At 45.0% G+C, this 17,741-nt stretch overlaps 1 protein-coding gene across 5 annotated transcripts in view; it reads right to left on the bottom strand.

Annotated features, from left to right (window-relative positions):
* The window catches only part of LOC128874008 (band 7 protein AGAP004871-like), a 249,293-nt gene that overhangs the window by 175,283 nt on the left and 56,269 nt on the right, over nucleotides 1-17,741 (bottom strand). The window lies entirely within an intron of this gene.

Below are 17,741 nucleotides of genomic sequence, written 5' to 3'. Positions count from 1 at the left end.
AAATCGGGACACCTTTGCCTCAAAGACAATCATTTTATTGACACTTCGAGTTCCAAAGAAATTAAACCTAAAGGAAACCTAGTGGTGATTGAGAGTCACCTCTCGAGTGCAAAGGGTTAATAGACCTATGTATCCACGTTTCTCTGACTATAAAAAGTTATTACTGTCCTCGTTTCTCGTAGAGGCGATTTTTCCAATTGAGAATCTCCCGCTACGATTTGTCCAATTGAGAGTCCAGCATCGAGAAAAGAACTGGATCGCTTTCCATTCCCCGTGTATGCCATTTCCCCCCTGTCGGTTATCAAAGAAAGAAACGTCGGATTGCCCGGGAAGCGGACAACTTCAACGGCGGTGTACCTCGCCTCGCATTTGCCATTTTATGACGTCGTCGTTACGACAAAGAACGGTTTGTCGTTGCAACCCTCGAGAGGACGAGCACGCAATAATGCTCGTCTCTGTCACCGTAAAACGGTTTATCGTGTATGTTATACGCCACCCGCAGGCATCGCTCTGCGTATTGTTCGGAACCGCATCTGAGATTGGACTCGCGGTTGTTTAATTTCACCCGAGCGTATATCGACGCCACGGTTTTTCGCGATGCCGTAAAAATACAGGGGCGTCCCGCGTGACTCGACCGCCATAAACATCTCGCTTGTTTTTCATGGCAGGGCAGAGTGTCGAGAAGAAAAACACTCGGTTGGAAGGGGATCGAAAAAATTATTGCTTCGTTTGGGAAAATTGTGCGCTTCGTAAGATCGATTGTTCCCGGAAGAATTCCTCGAGGGTTGGATATATTTTCACGGTATTCGAAGTAAAAGTTACTCTACTCTGTCCAACGGAGTGACTTTTCGCGTGTAATTTTATTTGCACCGTCGACTCATTTCCACGGCTAAGAAATATTTAAAGTGCATACAAGACTGTATTCGCTTTATGCTTCTCAATCAAAGCAGCATTTCTTTCGAGTCAGCCGGCAGCGATTATTTAAAATACCGTTTGAAGTATTTTTCACCGCGTTTAACTCAGCTCTGGCTGGGACACCCGCCGATACAGCGGATTCGATAAACGCGGAACCGCGAATCGATCGCCGTGGAATACATTTCTGGTTGTCGATGAAAGTGCCTTGAACCTAAAAATGATCACCCTGGGTTCCCCCGTCGCTCCAGGGAAAAATCAATCTACTCAGACTTCTATTTCAACGTTCGCGGGTTCATTTGTTAGTTTGCTAAGCGGAATTGCCTATCGCTGAATAACCGACGTTTATCGATTTCGTTGAATAACGATTCTATTAAAACAAAGTCTGGCCGGGCTCGTGATTGAAGCGAAATGAAAATCGCTCCCGGCGAAACGACAATATTTATTATTTCGACTACATCGCTGCGCGAACCTCGGGCCCCGATTAATTAAAGCCCACCTGTTAAGCCATTACAAGAAGGACGAATCGAGCGACTCTATTTGTTCCGGGAGAAATGCGTGGGTTTGGTCGTATTATTAACGCCCGACACGAAAGAAATATCGAGTCGCGTTACGAGAGAACGACGAAAAAGAATCGAGAGCAGGCGTGTCGAACCCACGTTAGATTTTTCGGTCGATTTATATTCGCCTCGTTCTTTTTATAATACGTTAAAGCAAATTCGATCGGTTATAACCGGGTGATTTAAAAATTTGTTCCTCGGTAGCCGGTAACTATTGCTTCGCTCGAGTATTAATCGATTCGTGAATACTTGAGTCGAATCGAAAACGCAGCTCTGGACTTGTTTATTGGACTAGCATTTGGACATGCAGCTTCGTCAATAATATACAGGATGTCGATTTTGACATCTTGATAACTTCGACATTGTGGCATGCAGCGAAAAATGTTTCGTAGGAAACTTAAATGGTATCGAGTGAGGCACAGTTTGGTGCTATTAGTTTTTCCGTACGTGGACGCGTCAAGAATATATGAAGGTCAACTTTATTTTTTTTAATAGAACGATGTACTTATTTATGCATCGAGCGATACAGCTAGACATTCTTTATAAAAAAGAAGTACTGATCTACGTATGCCGGAAAACTAATCGTTTAGGAGATATTTCAATTTAAATAACGTTTAAATTCGTACTTACGTCAGGGTTTGTTTACAGGTATCGTTCAATATAACGACCACTTGGATCTCAGCATTTTTAAAATCGATGAAGTAAGGACTTGCCTGTGTTATTTAATGTGCATGGAAACGAATGGTTAACTGTAACAATGCCTAAAGGCATCAGGAGAAAAAGAAAAAAGCAACAAAGCGAAATTAGGAGAGCCTGACAAACCTAGTATTATTCGAAACCCCGGCTGAAAGTAGTCGTGGCTTTAACCGTTTACACACGCTGGTCACGTAACGCGGAATTCAGTTTCGCGACGAATTAACCGATTAAAGCGCTTAGAAATGTATTTGCGCGCGATTTCGCAGCGAGCCGCGGAATTTTAAGCGCGCGAATGTTGCGAATAGCACGATAACGTGAAGGATGATGAAAGCATGTCGACGCTCGAAGATAAGGAGCTGAAATTTCGTCGGGAAGTTTCGATGGGTTCGCAATCTTATCGAGAGCGTGTCCTAGCAAGGTAACAACGACCGGGGGCAGGAATACCGAGAAGCTCGAGTGGCCGAAGATTTACAACGATCGTAGATCTCCGCTGGCAAGTGGATGGGGTACTTGTAGGTAAGGGTTTCTGAAGGGAAATCGGGATCGATTCAGCTGCAGACGGATTTTTACGTTATTTTCAAGAACAGATTGAAGGGAATGTAAGTCGTTAGTGCAGTGCGAATTTTACGAATACAAGGACTGGCGGGAATTTTAAATCAAACACTGGACATCTTCACATTAATTTCGAGTATAAGACGCACCTGAATTTTGGAAGCAATTTTTCGAAGAAAAAGAGTGCATCATATAGTCCGTAAAATACGATACATCGCTCGAATGAAGTACATTCTGTATCCTCTTCGTACGCATAAAATCCGCGGTCCATTCGTTGCGTACATATTCCCTTCAATCACGGAGGTAGTAACACCTGCGTCGCAAGACACCTGTATTTTAAAAATGAAATCAAAGCGATCGTTTCGAATATTTTAAATCGTACGTTTGCGAAATGGCTGGGAGTGTGCAACTCTCTATTCAACGAGAGCCGAATGCACGCGCCGTATCGAGTTTTATCAACGCCTAATTACGAACAATGGGAAGCGGCTCCGCGGAAAGTGCAGCAACGCGAACGCAGGTCTGCGTCGATGCAAACGTTCGTTGCATCGGCGAAAAATTTTCGAAACTCTTTCCGAATTCGTCGAACCACCGACGAGTGTACCGAGAAAGAGCGATGATGGATACCCGCGTAAGGCGTATAAATCTGCGAAGTTACTCCGACACACCGCCGCGGCCCGACCGAATGCGGAACGCTAGGTGTGTGCAGCTGATCTCTACGGACACCTGTGATAAATCGTTTCAATATCCACTGCAATTGCGAAGGATACGTAATGGGTTGGCCCTTGACATCGGTCGCATACTTCTTTTCCGTTCCGCGAAAATTACGCGAAATAATATCCCCACCCTCTGATCAGGCCGAAATTTACAATCGCAGTGTCGTGACGGTGCAAGCTGTTTGTTTATTCACTTAGAGGAAACCTACGAAGGGTGTCAACCTACTACACGCTCTCTTTTTAGTAAAATTACGGTAATGCAAGGAATTGAAACTGAAAGTGGAGGAAGCTTCTAGGAGGCTAAATTACACTAGCTTATAGTCAAAATGTACATTCAAAGGCATAATTTTTTTCGTATATATTTTGACCTGCTGAACTCGAAAATCGCAATGAAAAATTTTTCTATGGATAGGTTTTTTTTATATGAATTTTTGAATTCTTTTTCGATTTTTTTTTGAGATACCTTTACATTTAAGGCCATATCTCGAGTTAGAAATTTCCGATTAGGTAGCGCAAGATGCCATATTAAAGGTAATCGAATTTCCAACAAATGCTTTTCACATTATTTTCCAATCGGTTCAATAGTTTAAGTGTGACGAGCCAATATATACATGAGAAACTTCGATTTTTTTCTGCTAAAATAGAATACAAAAATTTCTTCCATCGCCTGGAAAAAATAGAGACTGTCCAATTACATCCAGTTTCTTATTGTTTACGTATAGATCGCACTTTTACGAAGAAAACAAGCTTTTGTTGAAGAAATTCTATGGATAAATACCAGAACTAGGAACAATTGAGTAAAGTACAACAGTTCCTAACTTCCGAATAGGAAGTACACGGCCCAAATGCTTTCAAAAATGTTATCTGACCGAATCGAGCACCCCAAAATAAATTCTTCGACTCGCCAAAGCGTGCTCTATCGCGAGATTGCATCCTGTTCGCGGTGCACCTGCGTTTTGGGTCCCGAGGGATGTTTTACGAACGCAAGGAAAACGTACGACGCGCTCAGTCGTGCTTATTAATCGAAACTCGCGCTTTCTAAGGCCGTCCCAACGCCGAGAACTTTGCGAACTTACCAAAGCTTTAATTGGCAGCAGTTTTGTAACGGAAAGTGTGTTCGGCGCTGGACCGTGTATCGCGGGCGCGTCCCCCGCGTTAGATTAAACGTCAGTTGCACGCCAGCGCACTTTGCTGGGCTGAGCACCTCTCCGTCTGACGCGAAAGAAACGTAATTGGGCGGAGGATAATTTATTGGGTGTTTTGACTTTGTCAATGGCACATGCTCGCGCTGGCCACCTGTCCTTTGATTTAGTAAAACGTAGACCTTGATATACGGATCCATAAAATCCCGGGACTTGATTTACCAGCTCTTCTGCCTTATTCCCGCGGGATCTAAACTAAAAGGATATATGGAGGACGTTGAGCAGGTTTCGGATAATGGGACTCTCGTATACGATATTTTTCTGAATGGCAAAGTACACGAACAATTTTTGGGAGATTCAGACTCATTAGCACTTTCGCTGCGGATGACACACATTTGCGTCCAACTGAAAATATATGGTTGGTTTTATTATTTTTCAGTTTTCCTTTTTTATTGTTCGGCGATCGTGTTACATATAGAATGAGTTACCACAAATATATGTTTTTCAAAATAATCATATTAGAACATTTGTAGCGAACGACTACTTATTTTCGTCCGCATCGAAAGTGTTGGAAGAGCATCATAATCGCACCCACGACTCTTCCGCGCAAGATAATGAAATACAAGCCCGACGAACAGCGGGATGTCGACGAAAATACGATCGTTTGCATACGTTCCGCGTCGCCTAGCGCCGATTCGGCTCCGAGCCAAATCCGAGTGCAACCGTTTGTTTCGATCTTTTTGCGCGAGGCAATCGTCGCGCGAAACTAATTACCACGGGGCTTCTGGTCGATTAGCATAGATAAAGTCCTAAGCAACGGGTCGAGACGTTCGTAAACACGACTCGACCAAGAATTAATGCGAGTCGGGACACCGCGGTCCCGCGTGCGCACACAACGTAATCCGTCTCGCGGATTTATTTTACAACGTACATCACGGAGGCGTACCGTCGGGATTTAGAGGCCACCGCAGGATCCATCCATCAATTTATTTAATCCGATTACCCGTATCCTGCATTCGTCATCGATTGTATCGCGACGTCGCCGGATCGGAAACCGCGTCGATTCTAAGCGAAAATTATTACTTCGAATGTCAGACCCCCTCCCACCCACACGCGACGCATTCATCTTTTTTCATTTGCACAATATACCGCCGCGTCGGTACTCGATTGAATTTTCGCGCCCATTCAGTCGCGGATCAAGTTCCAATATAGAAGTAATCGCCTGCTGCCTTTTCGACCTGCGACCCTCAATTCCCGAGACTAACGAGGGACAACCATCAAGCGACCTACCCCCTATTTTTATGAAACTTTCCCAGGTCGGGGACGTTCGACTTTGGTTCGATTAAAGGTTTCGTGCGACTTATTATGAGTCTAAACGAAACGTTAGACCCGAAAGTAATGCCCTTTCTATACAACACTATTCACGAATTTGCAAGGTCCACAAACCTTCATCAACTTCAAACTTAAAAATTTTCAATACAATTTAAGAATGATCAGATTGCTATCAGGAGTTTCCCTAACGACTCGCGTTTGTGGGCTAGGACTACCCTTCAAAGTCTCCATAATCTGTCTACGAGAGCATCGTTCGAGAGATAATCTAGAGACCGGAATTGAATATCCATCTTAACGAAAACTTGAAGGAGTATTTCCGAAACATCCGTGTACAAAGGACGATCATCGGTCTTTACATAAAACATACCTTCAACCGCGATAGGAATTGTTGATTTCGACCTACATTTTCGAGCGCCACCCCGAGGTACGGTAATCCCTTAAGAAAACGTCGGACAAGAAATTGATTCTTTCCGCTCGAGACACGGAACACCCTCCACCCTAAACGAAAACACTGTTCCGAGAGGGTTCGTAGAAAAAAGGAAAAAGAAGGGATACGTTCGGGGTGGAGGGTGGGTTTCGTAGCGATCGCGTAATTGAGTCTACGATGAATAATTACGGGTCGTCCGTGTCGCGGAATTTATATCGTTCGATGGACGGGAGCGGAATAACGCGGGAGCAAACGTACCCCGCCGGGAGGAAAGAAGAAAAAGAGGGTTATTAAGAGCTGGACCGTTTGTAAAATTCGTTATCTTCGCGAGGGGCGGGGTTCCCTCGACGCTTGTTTCATATTTATGAGAGGAGTTTTAGCATATTCAAAACATAAATTACTTTCCGCGGCGTAAGTCAACCAGCCAATAAAATACTGCCTGGAGTTTATCTGGCAGGCCGCAGGATCGTCGCGCAAGGGTAGAAAAGGGAACGGCGGAGGACGACCGAGAGACAGAAACCTGAATTATGCACGATCGTGTGGCGCACGGTGCGCGCCACCGGCCGACCTTTCGTCGCTCGTGTGGGACGTTTTCACGGAGAAATCGCTCGACCGCTTTTTCCTTTTACAATGCAAATTCGACGGCAAACAACCGCCACCGGTTTTCTATTACCGATCCGCGTCGCTCGTCCGGCACGTTGATGGACCCCGGCGAGTTTCGTGCTCGGAATTGCGCAATTTTAAAATGCAAACGTAACTGCGCGCGAGCCGCGGCGAGTCGCGCGTTTTCCCAGAATTTGTTCCCTCTAATTGCTGGAGTCCCTCGACACTCGGTATCATCGTGTGCCTTTACATCTTGCACCAGGGTTCAAGAGAATCGACACCTAATTCATTTTCATTCAATGTGAAAGAGACGAATGAAGGTAGGTCACAATGAAAGACAATTCGTAATCGATTGCACGATGAACTTCCCCTTAGAATTTCCAACAAAAATCGTTCCACGGTTAATTGTGTATATTATATGTTGAAATGAAAATTTATACGATTCAGAGCTCTGAATGAAATTCAATTAAATTCAATGAAGTTTCGTTAAATTGAATTAAAAATCACGTCGCGAAACAGAGTTCCGTTTAATTGAATTTGTCTGGGCCCCGAAAATGAGGAGTATTTGGATTTTAATTAACACATAATTTGTTCGCACGATCAAAGTAGAGAGTAACTGGCAAATTGAAACGCAGCTTTCCCCTGGCCACGAAATGAAATATCCTTCTGACAGGGCTCAGCAAATAGCTAAAAGTACTGTGAATTCATGCCAGGAAGTGTGTGCTACATGGAGCAGAAAATTACAAATGGCTGAACCGGACTCTGCAACTGGCAACGCCGGCGGCCTTTTTCCGTAACCGAGCCCTTGATATAAACTGCTCGACCCTACATTCCTAGAACGAATTCATACGAACTACATTCCTACATTCCAAAGATACCCGACCCTGGCGATTAACCCCGATTAAACCCTTCGTTATTCACTCCTTTCGTTGATTCTGTTAGCCTTGCCACGAGTAAAATTTAAATTCAAATCTCAATTCTTTAATTCAGTCTCAAAATTTATGTGACTTAGCAATTAAACCGTAATGAGACCCTTGCATGTTGAAAAAAACTCAATTTTGTTCTTTTCTACTTGAGTAAATGATATTTAATGCGAAAGAAAGTAATTGTTCTATTATCCGAACATTCCGGCCACTTTCCCTATTAGTTCGGATACGAGAGTCTCCACTGTAACTCTCGAGAAATCTAGTGCTCTTGGTAACCGTCGAAAGTCGAACACTTGCGGGAAAAATAACGGAGGAAAACGTGGTAGCCCGTCATTAATCGCGATCTAAGTATTCATAGCACCGCATGCCTCTCGAATTAGAATTTCATCTCGTTCGTCGAGGGTGTCGGTACACGGAACTACCCCTGGGCGCGTGATTTGCATAGTCCAGCGTCGGCAGTCGGGCCAGAACCGAAACGTTTCCGCGTCTCGGAGCGGAATTAAGCGAGCTTAAGATTTAACGCGTTTCGACCTCGAAATCCTGCTTCGTGGCTCGATAATTCAACCCCCGCGACGAAGGTGGCGTCAGAGTTTCGCGCCGAATAAGCCGCCGCGCAAAAACAACCCTCCAACGCCGCTTTCAACCCCCTTCGCGACCCGCTTCTCGCAACCTCGAGCCCTTCTTTGCTCTCCCGTCTTCGTCTCGTCCCCGCTCGCGTCAAATCCTTCCAGTACTTTGCATAATTTCTCGCTTTTGCATAACCAGACTGCTTCCCTGCTTTGTCTACCGCCAGAAAACGACGCGAGAACCGTCCCACGACCTAACGAATCGTCCTCTTTCTTCGACCGCGACGATACCTCAGCAAATGTTCTTTGGTCGTTTCGGGAGCTGTCAGGGCGACGCGGCGTGGAAGTTCTTTTCGTTTGTTCGCTGGGTATTGAGTTCGTCTAAAAACTTGCTACAAGTACTTGCTATCGAAGAGTAAAACGAGCAACGATGATAAAGATATACCGACTACAGTTTACCGTGATCGTATAGACCGTTGTTCCAAGTGCCATCAGTATTCTCGTTTCATTATCATCAAACCCTCCCCGTTATTATTGGACCCATAATGGATGCTCCCTGGTGCGAAGGTGGTCGAGTCGCAGCGCTCGGAAAATCAAGAAGGTTCCATGGGTAAATAGCGACGGTGCGCGGTTTACGAGGCCGATATCAATTTCGTCGGATGGCCAGCTATCGGATTTAACGATGTTGGATAAATCACTAGGCGCGGCGCTGGGCTCGCGGTAACTAGCTCACCTCCACGCACGCTCCCAGTCGGGGTAATTTACCGGGGATAAAGCTAGCGTCCGGTGAAACAAAGCACCGCGATGCTTACGGGAAGGAAACTTCATTTTCTTACATCCGGGGCACAGACAAACGACCTCGTTTATCACCGACTGACCTTTCGACCGTGATATCTAACAGCACAGTACCGCAACACACTCGCAATTCGTCCAACTGTCCGCGCCAGCTCCCTTGCGCATTGCCGCAGGCTCTGCGTCCTCCTTTTTCCCTCTTCGACTGCCTCCTTCTCGCCGCCTCTTCCTGACGAACCAGTCCCTGTCTCGATACGCGTCGTTCGTCCTTGGAAATTCTTTCGCGATTTCAATTGAATCCGTATCGATCTGGAACTGTTCAGATGTAACTGTTCGGTCGATGTAAACAGGCCTTTCTCGTCAATTTTCGCGTTTATTTCGATGACGTTCAAGTACACGTTTCGTAGTTCTAGGGAAATTAGGAGAGGTTTAAGTCATCATTTGTCTAGTTTCGAAGCCGTTTGACAGATACGAGCCTCCCTTTGACAGGATTACGTTAAATGGTCTTGGAGGTACTTTGAACGGTCCAAGTTCTTTCGCAATCTTCCAGAGGAAGACTACAATGAGGACTTGTGTGAAGAGTCAAAGGAGTCCTCGTCCCGTTCTTCAGAGTCTTCTGAAGGTAGTCGCGATTAACAAGGCCTTTGTGTTTCCCTTCTTACAGTCCCCAGCGCGCTCTCCTCGGGGGATCTTTCCTTCGGGGATGGTATTCTAGCGTTTCGGCGCAACTGTAGATTCGTCAGGGAAGCAGCTGACGCGCGTTTGTATACGTGTAGGTCTTGTTTATTTACGGTAGCAATGTTCGCGTTACGAATCGTTGGTCGCCGACCGCAGATCTTTTAATTGGTCGGCTGGACAATTAAACAACTGGAATCGTGTTCCAGTGCACGGTCGATGGGTCGCGTTTCCATTGGCGCTGCGGCGAGCGTGCTGTAGGTTCTAGGAAAACTCTCTGGCTGGCTCTTTCTGGTTATCGTTAAAAAGCTGCTAGAGTATGTTGAAAATATGTATATATATATTAGCATTCTATAATGCGAAACAAAAAGAAAATGTGTATGTGTGTTATCCATGTGAATATGTAAACAGAAAGAAAATTGGGTTGCTGAATGGATAAGCTCGAAAGATAAACCGTTCATTCGTCGCGAAATTTAACTTTTGCCAGAAAAGTGAGAGAAAGTAGCAACTTTTGAGGGCAAATATTTCGATTGATACTTTTATATACTTTACTATTGAAATAAATGCTCAAGAAACACGAACAAACAGCGGCTTTCAATGCAACCTCCTAATACTATCTCTGTAAAAACAGTAAGACCTAGATGTTTCATTTGCCGAAATATTCAACGAAAGCGTCTCGCATTTAAAAATGTATACGAAAATGTATCCGTAGATCCAAACGAATGTTTCGTTGCGTAGAGTTTGGGTTCCATTCTCAACTGATTATATTCGATATTCGATAAGTCTTTCCAGGTACTTCTATTTCTATCCTTCAATCAACGATTACTTTTTTAGTAGTAAAGGTGAATAGAGACGATTTTTTTCTTCGTTTTGTCCCGTTGCGCGGCGTGTTTAACGTCGCGAGTGCCACGTTGCCTGGACGATAGACAGTTCAAAAACATGTATTTCCTGGCGACTCCTTTTCCCGCGACATTTCACTGGGTCTTGGCACCACTCGTCCGTACGGCTTTTGTGGCGACTTCCGGCGAGGCGCGTCCACCGCGATACACGTCGTAGGAAACGAATCGCTTTGCGATTTACTCTTGGCTCCTCCTCGACGGTCCACGGAGAGATGTTTTTCGCCCCGGCCAGGATCCTCTCCAACGGCAATTTGCTATAATTTCCACGGCTGTCCGTGCCACGCTCGACTCGACTCGATGCGATGTCGAAACACGACTGGCTAACTATTCCGGGAGCTCAATTCGCGACATACTTCCCCCCGAACGGTATAATCGTCCGTGTTCGCGTTATAATGCCAACATTTCAAGCACCGCGTTCGGACTGTGAATATCTAATAAAAGTTCATCATCGTTTTCGTCCTCGATTTTAGTTTCATTTTCATCTACATTTTCGACATTTGGGTTCCTCGCGGTACGCAAATTCGGGCAAAAAGTGTATTAAAATACGAAGACTGAAATATTCATACGGGCCCGGCGTGTTCGTATCAAATATTTAATACCTCGTGTTTTATCGGCGCGCTCCAAAATCGAATGAAACGAAATGAAATATGAAGAATTAAATATCTGTATGCGCGTGTCATTTTGTGTCGAATGGATACAAAAATATTCACTTCGACTATTCGTGTGTATCATTTCCTTCGTGTCGAATATAACAAAAAATAGAGGACACATAGAAATAGATCACGATGTAACGAACTCGAGCCCATTAAATATAGGTTAGTCGTGCGGTCGTAACTTTCGATGGTAAAGTGAGATATAGCCCTAATAAATAAAGCTTACTCTCGAAGAACGGAGAAGTGAATTCTTTCTTCCAATTTAATGTGCGCGTGTAAGCTCGAGAGATTGCAAAGATGACGTTGTCCTTCTGTAAGGTAGCGTGAGCTCGCCGAATAGTATGACAACGGAATCCTCGGCCCAGGAAGTTTACGACCGTGTACATGGTCCGTGAAGGACCGTAATTATTCATTTCCTGTCACGTACGAGGTTTCTTCGCTCAACGGAACTCTAACGCTATTGTATCTTGGTCGCAAAACCTGACGCGTCGTTCCGTCGCTCCTGGCTCGAAAGAGGAGGTCCGAGGGCTCGCAAACAGCGTCGCCGTGAAAGCGGGACGACAATGATATTCTGGCTCGCGTGGCCTGCCCTTCCGTTTACAACTGCATGTTTCGGAGCATCTCGAGCCCGTGTACGGCCCACCAATGCCCGAAAGGACAACGAATGGCTGGAAATCACGAGGCAACGCTGCCCCATGCCAACGGGCGCACAATCGCCTGACACGCTCCCCAGCCAGAGCCCGACGGTGATTATTTTGCGACGAGGGTGACCAACCAAAAGTTTATTTGCGTCCGAAAAGTTTTATCAAGGAGGAAAGTGGGACTTGTCGATGGTAAAAATATGGTGGACGAATTTAGAAACTGAAAGGCTAACACGTTTTAGGCCAGTCATTTTAGACACCAAACATTGCATTAAATACTGTAAAGTTGCATTTTTGACATGTTATTAGGGACCACTCGGATAGTATAAATCTAGATTTGCAACCCTCAAAAACGCTAGTCGACCGAGTTATAGGTGAGAGAACTGCGAAATTTTCCTGACGAGAAAAGTCATTGTTACCTTTTTCTTAAGTAGATAAAATTGTAGGCAATTTGAGATGCGTGGGAGCTCTGTAGCTCTTTGTTGTTCCAGAGATACTGCGTGCAAGGAACTCAATCTTACCTCGGTATTGTTAAAGTTATATATTTTCATTATGAACAGAGAAGAGTAATTATTTTACCGTCCTATTATCTCGCACGCAACACTCGACAATTCAATTCTAAAGCTGTCAGACTATAAATATAACAACAAGACTTGTTTGCTACCGTTCTCCATAAAATGTTGAATCCGAGGAATTAATAATTTGTACAAAATTTATTTGGGTCATATTTGCCTCGCTTCAGCGAACGCGTAAAAGTTGCAAAATAAATAGCTCGGTCAAGATTATCTCATCACTGGAAAATCGCACTGGAAAATCGCGCCGGACACATGTGTCACGTCATGTGTCAAGCTTAAAAAAAAAGAAAAGAAAACAGTTTCCTTGCTTTACAAGGAAAACAGCCGTTGCGATAACAGTATAAATTATCCGTAACTACCGCGGATAGAGAACGATACTGTGGACACGATGGGGTTAATCATGATTGCTGACTGCTCAGTAATCACGATCATGAATTACATTTCGCACGGGGCGCTCCAGCGAAACGTGTCCGTGTTCGTTCCACCTGCATCTCGTCCAACATTTAACGAAATTTCTCTGCGAGAGGACGAATGCCTCCTAACGTTTCCAGCGCGCTGACACGAATTTCGTTTCCCTCCAAGCCAGCGTTTAAACATTTTTCTTACTCTCTTGCGCTCAACCTTCCGTGCTCTGATGCGCCTGGCTCTCGCCCTCCGCCCTTTTTTTTTTTCTCTCCGAGCCTCTATGTCATATAGATACACGCCCGTTCTGCGCGGAATTCTTGTGAAATCTGCCTGCAGCAGTGTACACGCGCGACTGCTGTCCTCAAAGAGACTAGACAGTCAAATCGATTCGAGGTAGAGTCTTCTTTAAGCATTAATCTCGAGGAAGTGAACGCGAAAGTGAACGAATCCCGAAGAATAGCAAATAAATTGTTCGATATTAACCCTTTGCACTCGAGACATTTCTCTCTGGTATCTGCCAGCAACTCGAGATGTTTCTTAGCATTCTATTGCCATGAATTCTAAGCTATCTAGATTTGAGAATAAGGTCACCTTTACCTCGCCGACAATCATTTTATCGACACTTCGAGCTCCAAAGAAATGAAACCTAAAGAAACATTAAGTATTGTAAATTTGCTGCGTGAAACCTAATGGTGACTGAGAGTTACCTCTCTCGAGTGCAAAGGGTTAATTTTAAAAACCAAGCCTTTCGCGAACTACTCGATTACCCAAATTTCCAACGGTGAGTCCATCCAATTTTACCCACAAAATCTCCCGCCGCCGACGTTTACGAAATAACCAATTCGATTCGCGGTGCAGCGTCGATCCGTTGTCGGTTCAATCGCTGATAATGCACCGGGCGGAATACAAAACGGGACTATTCGAACGTATGAAAAGTACGAAACGATAGCCGAAATTCGAACGGTTGTTTCGTGAGCCGGATTACGACGTTAATGAATCATTAGAGAACGCTTTGAGACTTTGGCCGAGCGGTTGCGATATATATTCCGACGGATTTACGTGACTAGTATACGGGTGCATCATCGCCGATTATACACCGGCATTATGCATTCGGCAGCCGCGCAATAAACCGGTATTACGTATACGTACTCGAGGTGATCGTCTGACTACAGCCCGTGCCGCGAGGACCAGCTTCTATCGCAATTACCGACAACAATGGGCCTGCTAATGTAAGCAGATTTGGTACGAACCGTTCATATTATTTGCTTGTACGATTGTTCGGGGACGGAACGGCGCAGGATCGACCGATAAATCGATTCGACCGGCAATTCTGCTCGCCCAAGCAGCTTGGGACCGCGATTTCATCGGAACCCTATAGAGGGCGACGGAGGTGACACGGATATGTCCGCAGCCATCGCGACAGATCGCTCCCGGCTGATATTTTATACATTAGCGCAGGCCTCCTAGCACGTTGTGAATCAATTTCGGAACTGTCTACCGAATCGAATTTAACCGTCTCCGCGGGATCGAAATAACGACCGCAGACGGAACAGGCAGACGCTTCCGAGTACGGAAATCACCGACCTTTTCACTGTTGCGTTCGCCTTTTCGCGTGTCTACATTTTTGAGATTAGGGAAGAAGAGATTAGGAAAGATTTATGGAATGTTCGAGGAAAATGCCTGTGTAAACATTTTTGCGGTTCAATTCTAAATGATGGCTTAAAGGATTTCCAAAGACCGTCTTTCATAAATTGATACTAAGTTGGTGCTAAATTGAATCTAAATTGATTAATGAATATTGAATCATTAATGAATTAATCAATTAATCAATGAGTACTAAGGATTATTGACAATTAGTGATGGTGATTGTTGGTGTCTGAATGGTTATTGAATTTCAATAATGATTATTGGTAATTATTGATAAAGAACGATGAATGGTAAAGAATATTCATGATTATTGGTGATTATTGTTAATTATACGTAATCACCATTGGTGATGATTGGTGAATAACGATGTATGAATGCTTCTAATACGAACAAGAATCAAACAAGACAAGCAAACTACCAACGAAGAAAAACTGAGCGATTTCGATCATTCGAGTAGCCTAATGCTCGAAAAACAAAGCTTCTCGGGGCCGCAAGCATATGCAGATTTAGGCATGATAATACAATTTCACCCATAGGCGAAGCGCAACCACCGTCGACGTTGAATCGATTCGCTGGAATTTCCATCCACGCATGTGGCATTCGCGTGCCTTACAACGCTCGCGGCTTCGAAATTAATCTACAAAAGGAATCCGCGCCATTCACCGTGCACAGAGGGCATAATTAGAGTGATTACACGATACAATAGACGACAATGCGCAACGATGAGAGATGCGAGGGATGACGAGGCGCTCGAATGAACGACGGCTACGCGAGGAAATCTAACCTCCCGTTTATTTGCAACTACGCAAGTTTTGAAACGCTTCAGCGAACCCTGTTGTAATTCCATCGAATTGTTTCCAGCGTGACGTCGCGACGCTCCGCGGTCGAACACATTCCCTCGGAACCTAACGACGATTCGACGTACTCCGATCGGTCCAGTATCTAGATGTACGGTCCCTGTCTATTTTGTATTGTTTGTATTTTGTATTTTGTTTTATATTGTTTATGGCAAAATAGAACGCTGACGATTCTCGGTATTCGATTCTCTTCGTTTCGAAGTATCGAAATGATGAAACGTCTGCGACGAAATTCTCGGAACCCCCAGGTCGAGATCGTTCCTAACCGGTAAGCCGGCAGGAGGCAGTAAGCCTCGTTTAAGCTTCCGGCAGCCAGGCAGCCAAATCCAAGCCTAAATTTGGCCTTCTGATTGCCTATCGTGTCTGCGCACGAAGCAAGCGGTTCCCTTTACGGTTGTTTACCCGAGCTCCTTCATCACCGTAAAACACGAGATCGCGTATCGAGGAAAACCACTAATTGGACGTTGATCGATTCACACTCGCGTAGGTATCGACGGGCGTGCGAATCGAACGACTCCAAAAACAAGTCCTTGATCGCTGGCGCAAGCTTCCACGTTAGAATCTAAGACATACTTGGGTCATTCTTGACCCAACGATGAAATTATCCATCCGCTACTCCAAAAACAAACTGTCTATATTACATTTCCTAAAGATCGACACAATAACTGCCCTGTTCGATACTTTCGATAAAAAGAAAAAAAAGGGGGACCCTGATTCCATTCGAATCGAATGGAACGATTCGCGATCATCTGTCGAGATCTCCCGGCATCGAAATCCATCCCCGTTAACCGTTTACATTTTCACTCCGTTTGATTCGTTCTCGTCGAGGAATTCGGATCGCCTCTTCGCCGACCGATCAACCGTGGTTGCTTCGATCGAATCATCGACTAAAAGAAAGGGAACGAGCGCCGTACGCGCAGTTAGGAAACTGTGCGATAATCGTGGCTGACCGTTCGACGAAAAAAAAGAAACGATTCCAGTTTATTGCAAGGAGTTCTACGAGCCACGTAGAATTTAATCCACCCGATAGAGGAGGGCATGGGCGTGGGTGGGGACGCTTTAAACGAGCCACGGGCACACTCGTTCGCCTTCGGAATCTTCGAAAATCCAGCCATTCGTTTTTGGCCCGACAACACAACGCCGGTAAGTGGGTATATATACCCGAGGCTTTGTCGAAGGAGGAGAAACGAGGAAGAAGAAAATGCCGCCTTTCGACCCACTTCCAATCCTATTTTCGTTTCCGCGGCATCGAGCCCTTCCCCCTCCCCCCGATCTTCCCGTTCCTCTTCCATTAGCCGATTGTATTTCAAGTCGAATAAGTCTCACCTGAAAATCCCTAGCACTCTCTCGAACTCTAATTGAATACCTTTCCACGAGCCGCGGCGATGAACAACGTCGAAATAAGCGACGAGGGCGCGATTTAATCGCGAGAAGGTTTTCCACGCGCCCGGAATGAGAATTTAAGTGTAAAATCGGCGAACTTTCGATGGTGATGGTGCGATATAACAATTTCCTCCGAGGGAACGTAGCTCGATGATTCTAGAACGAGGGGAAAAATTTAGAGAAGGGGTGAAAACGTTATTCGACCTAGAAAAGAATACAATGGAACTTCGTATAATTATCTCGCCTCATCGTATTGTTACCCGTTCGATTTTTTAAATTTAGGATTTGAACCGAACCTAATCAAAGCTGTCGGGCCAATTAATCCAAAGAGGATATTTCTCGCGTGAATTCCGAAGGAAGGCTCGCAAGCGAGGGTCGTGAAGCTTTAAACCAGCAACGCGAACGGAAATTATGCGAAGTAGCTACCGGTCTCCGTCGAACACGCTTTTTTCTATGGACGGTCGAATGTAACGTTGGAATTAACGTTTTTTTTTTTCCGCCGTTTCCATTAGTAGATTGCGCTTCAAATAGAACAAGCATCGCGCCAGGGACGTTAGACGCGTCGTGTTCTCGCTAAAGGCTACCAACTAGGGCTGCTCGTGGATAATCCTTTTACCAAACAACCATCAACTTAATCCGGAGGTTTTGTATTTGTGAAAAGCCGTTGCACGATACCCAGAATTCACGCGAGGTGGTTGATGGCACGTTAAGGATTTATTTCTACTAATCAGTTGGTGTCTTTTACTAGCCACGAGACTCGGTAATAACCAGAGGCGTAGCGATAG

This window comes from Hylaeus volcanicus, chromosome 3 (assembly GCF_026283585.1).
Source record: "Hylaeus volcanicus isolate JK05 chromosome 3, UHH_iyHylVolc1.0_haploid, whole genome shotgun sequence".
In the NCBI taxonomy this organism is placed as follows: Eukaryota; Metazoa; Arthropoda; class Insecta; order Hymenoptera; family Colletidae; genus Hylaeus; species Hylaeus volcanicus.
This window is presented reverse-complemented; position numbering and strand designations above follow the sequence as displayed.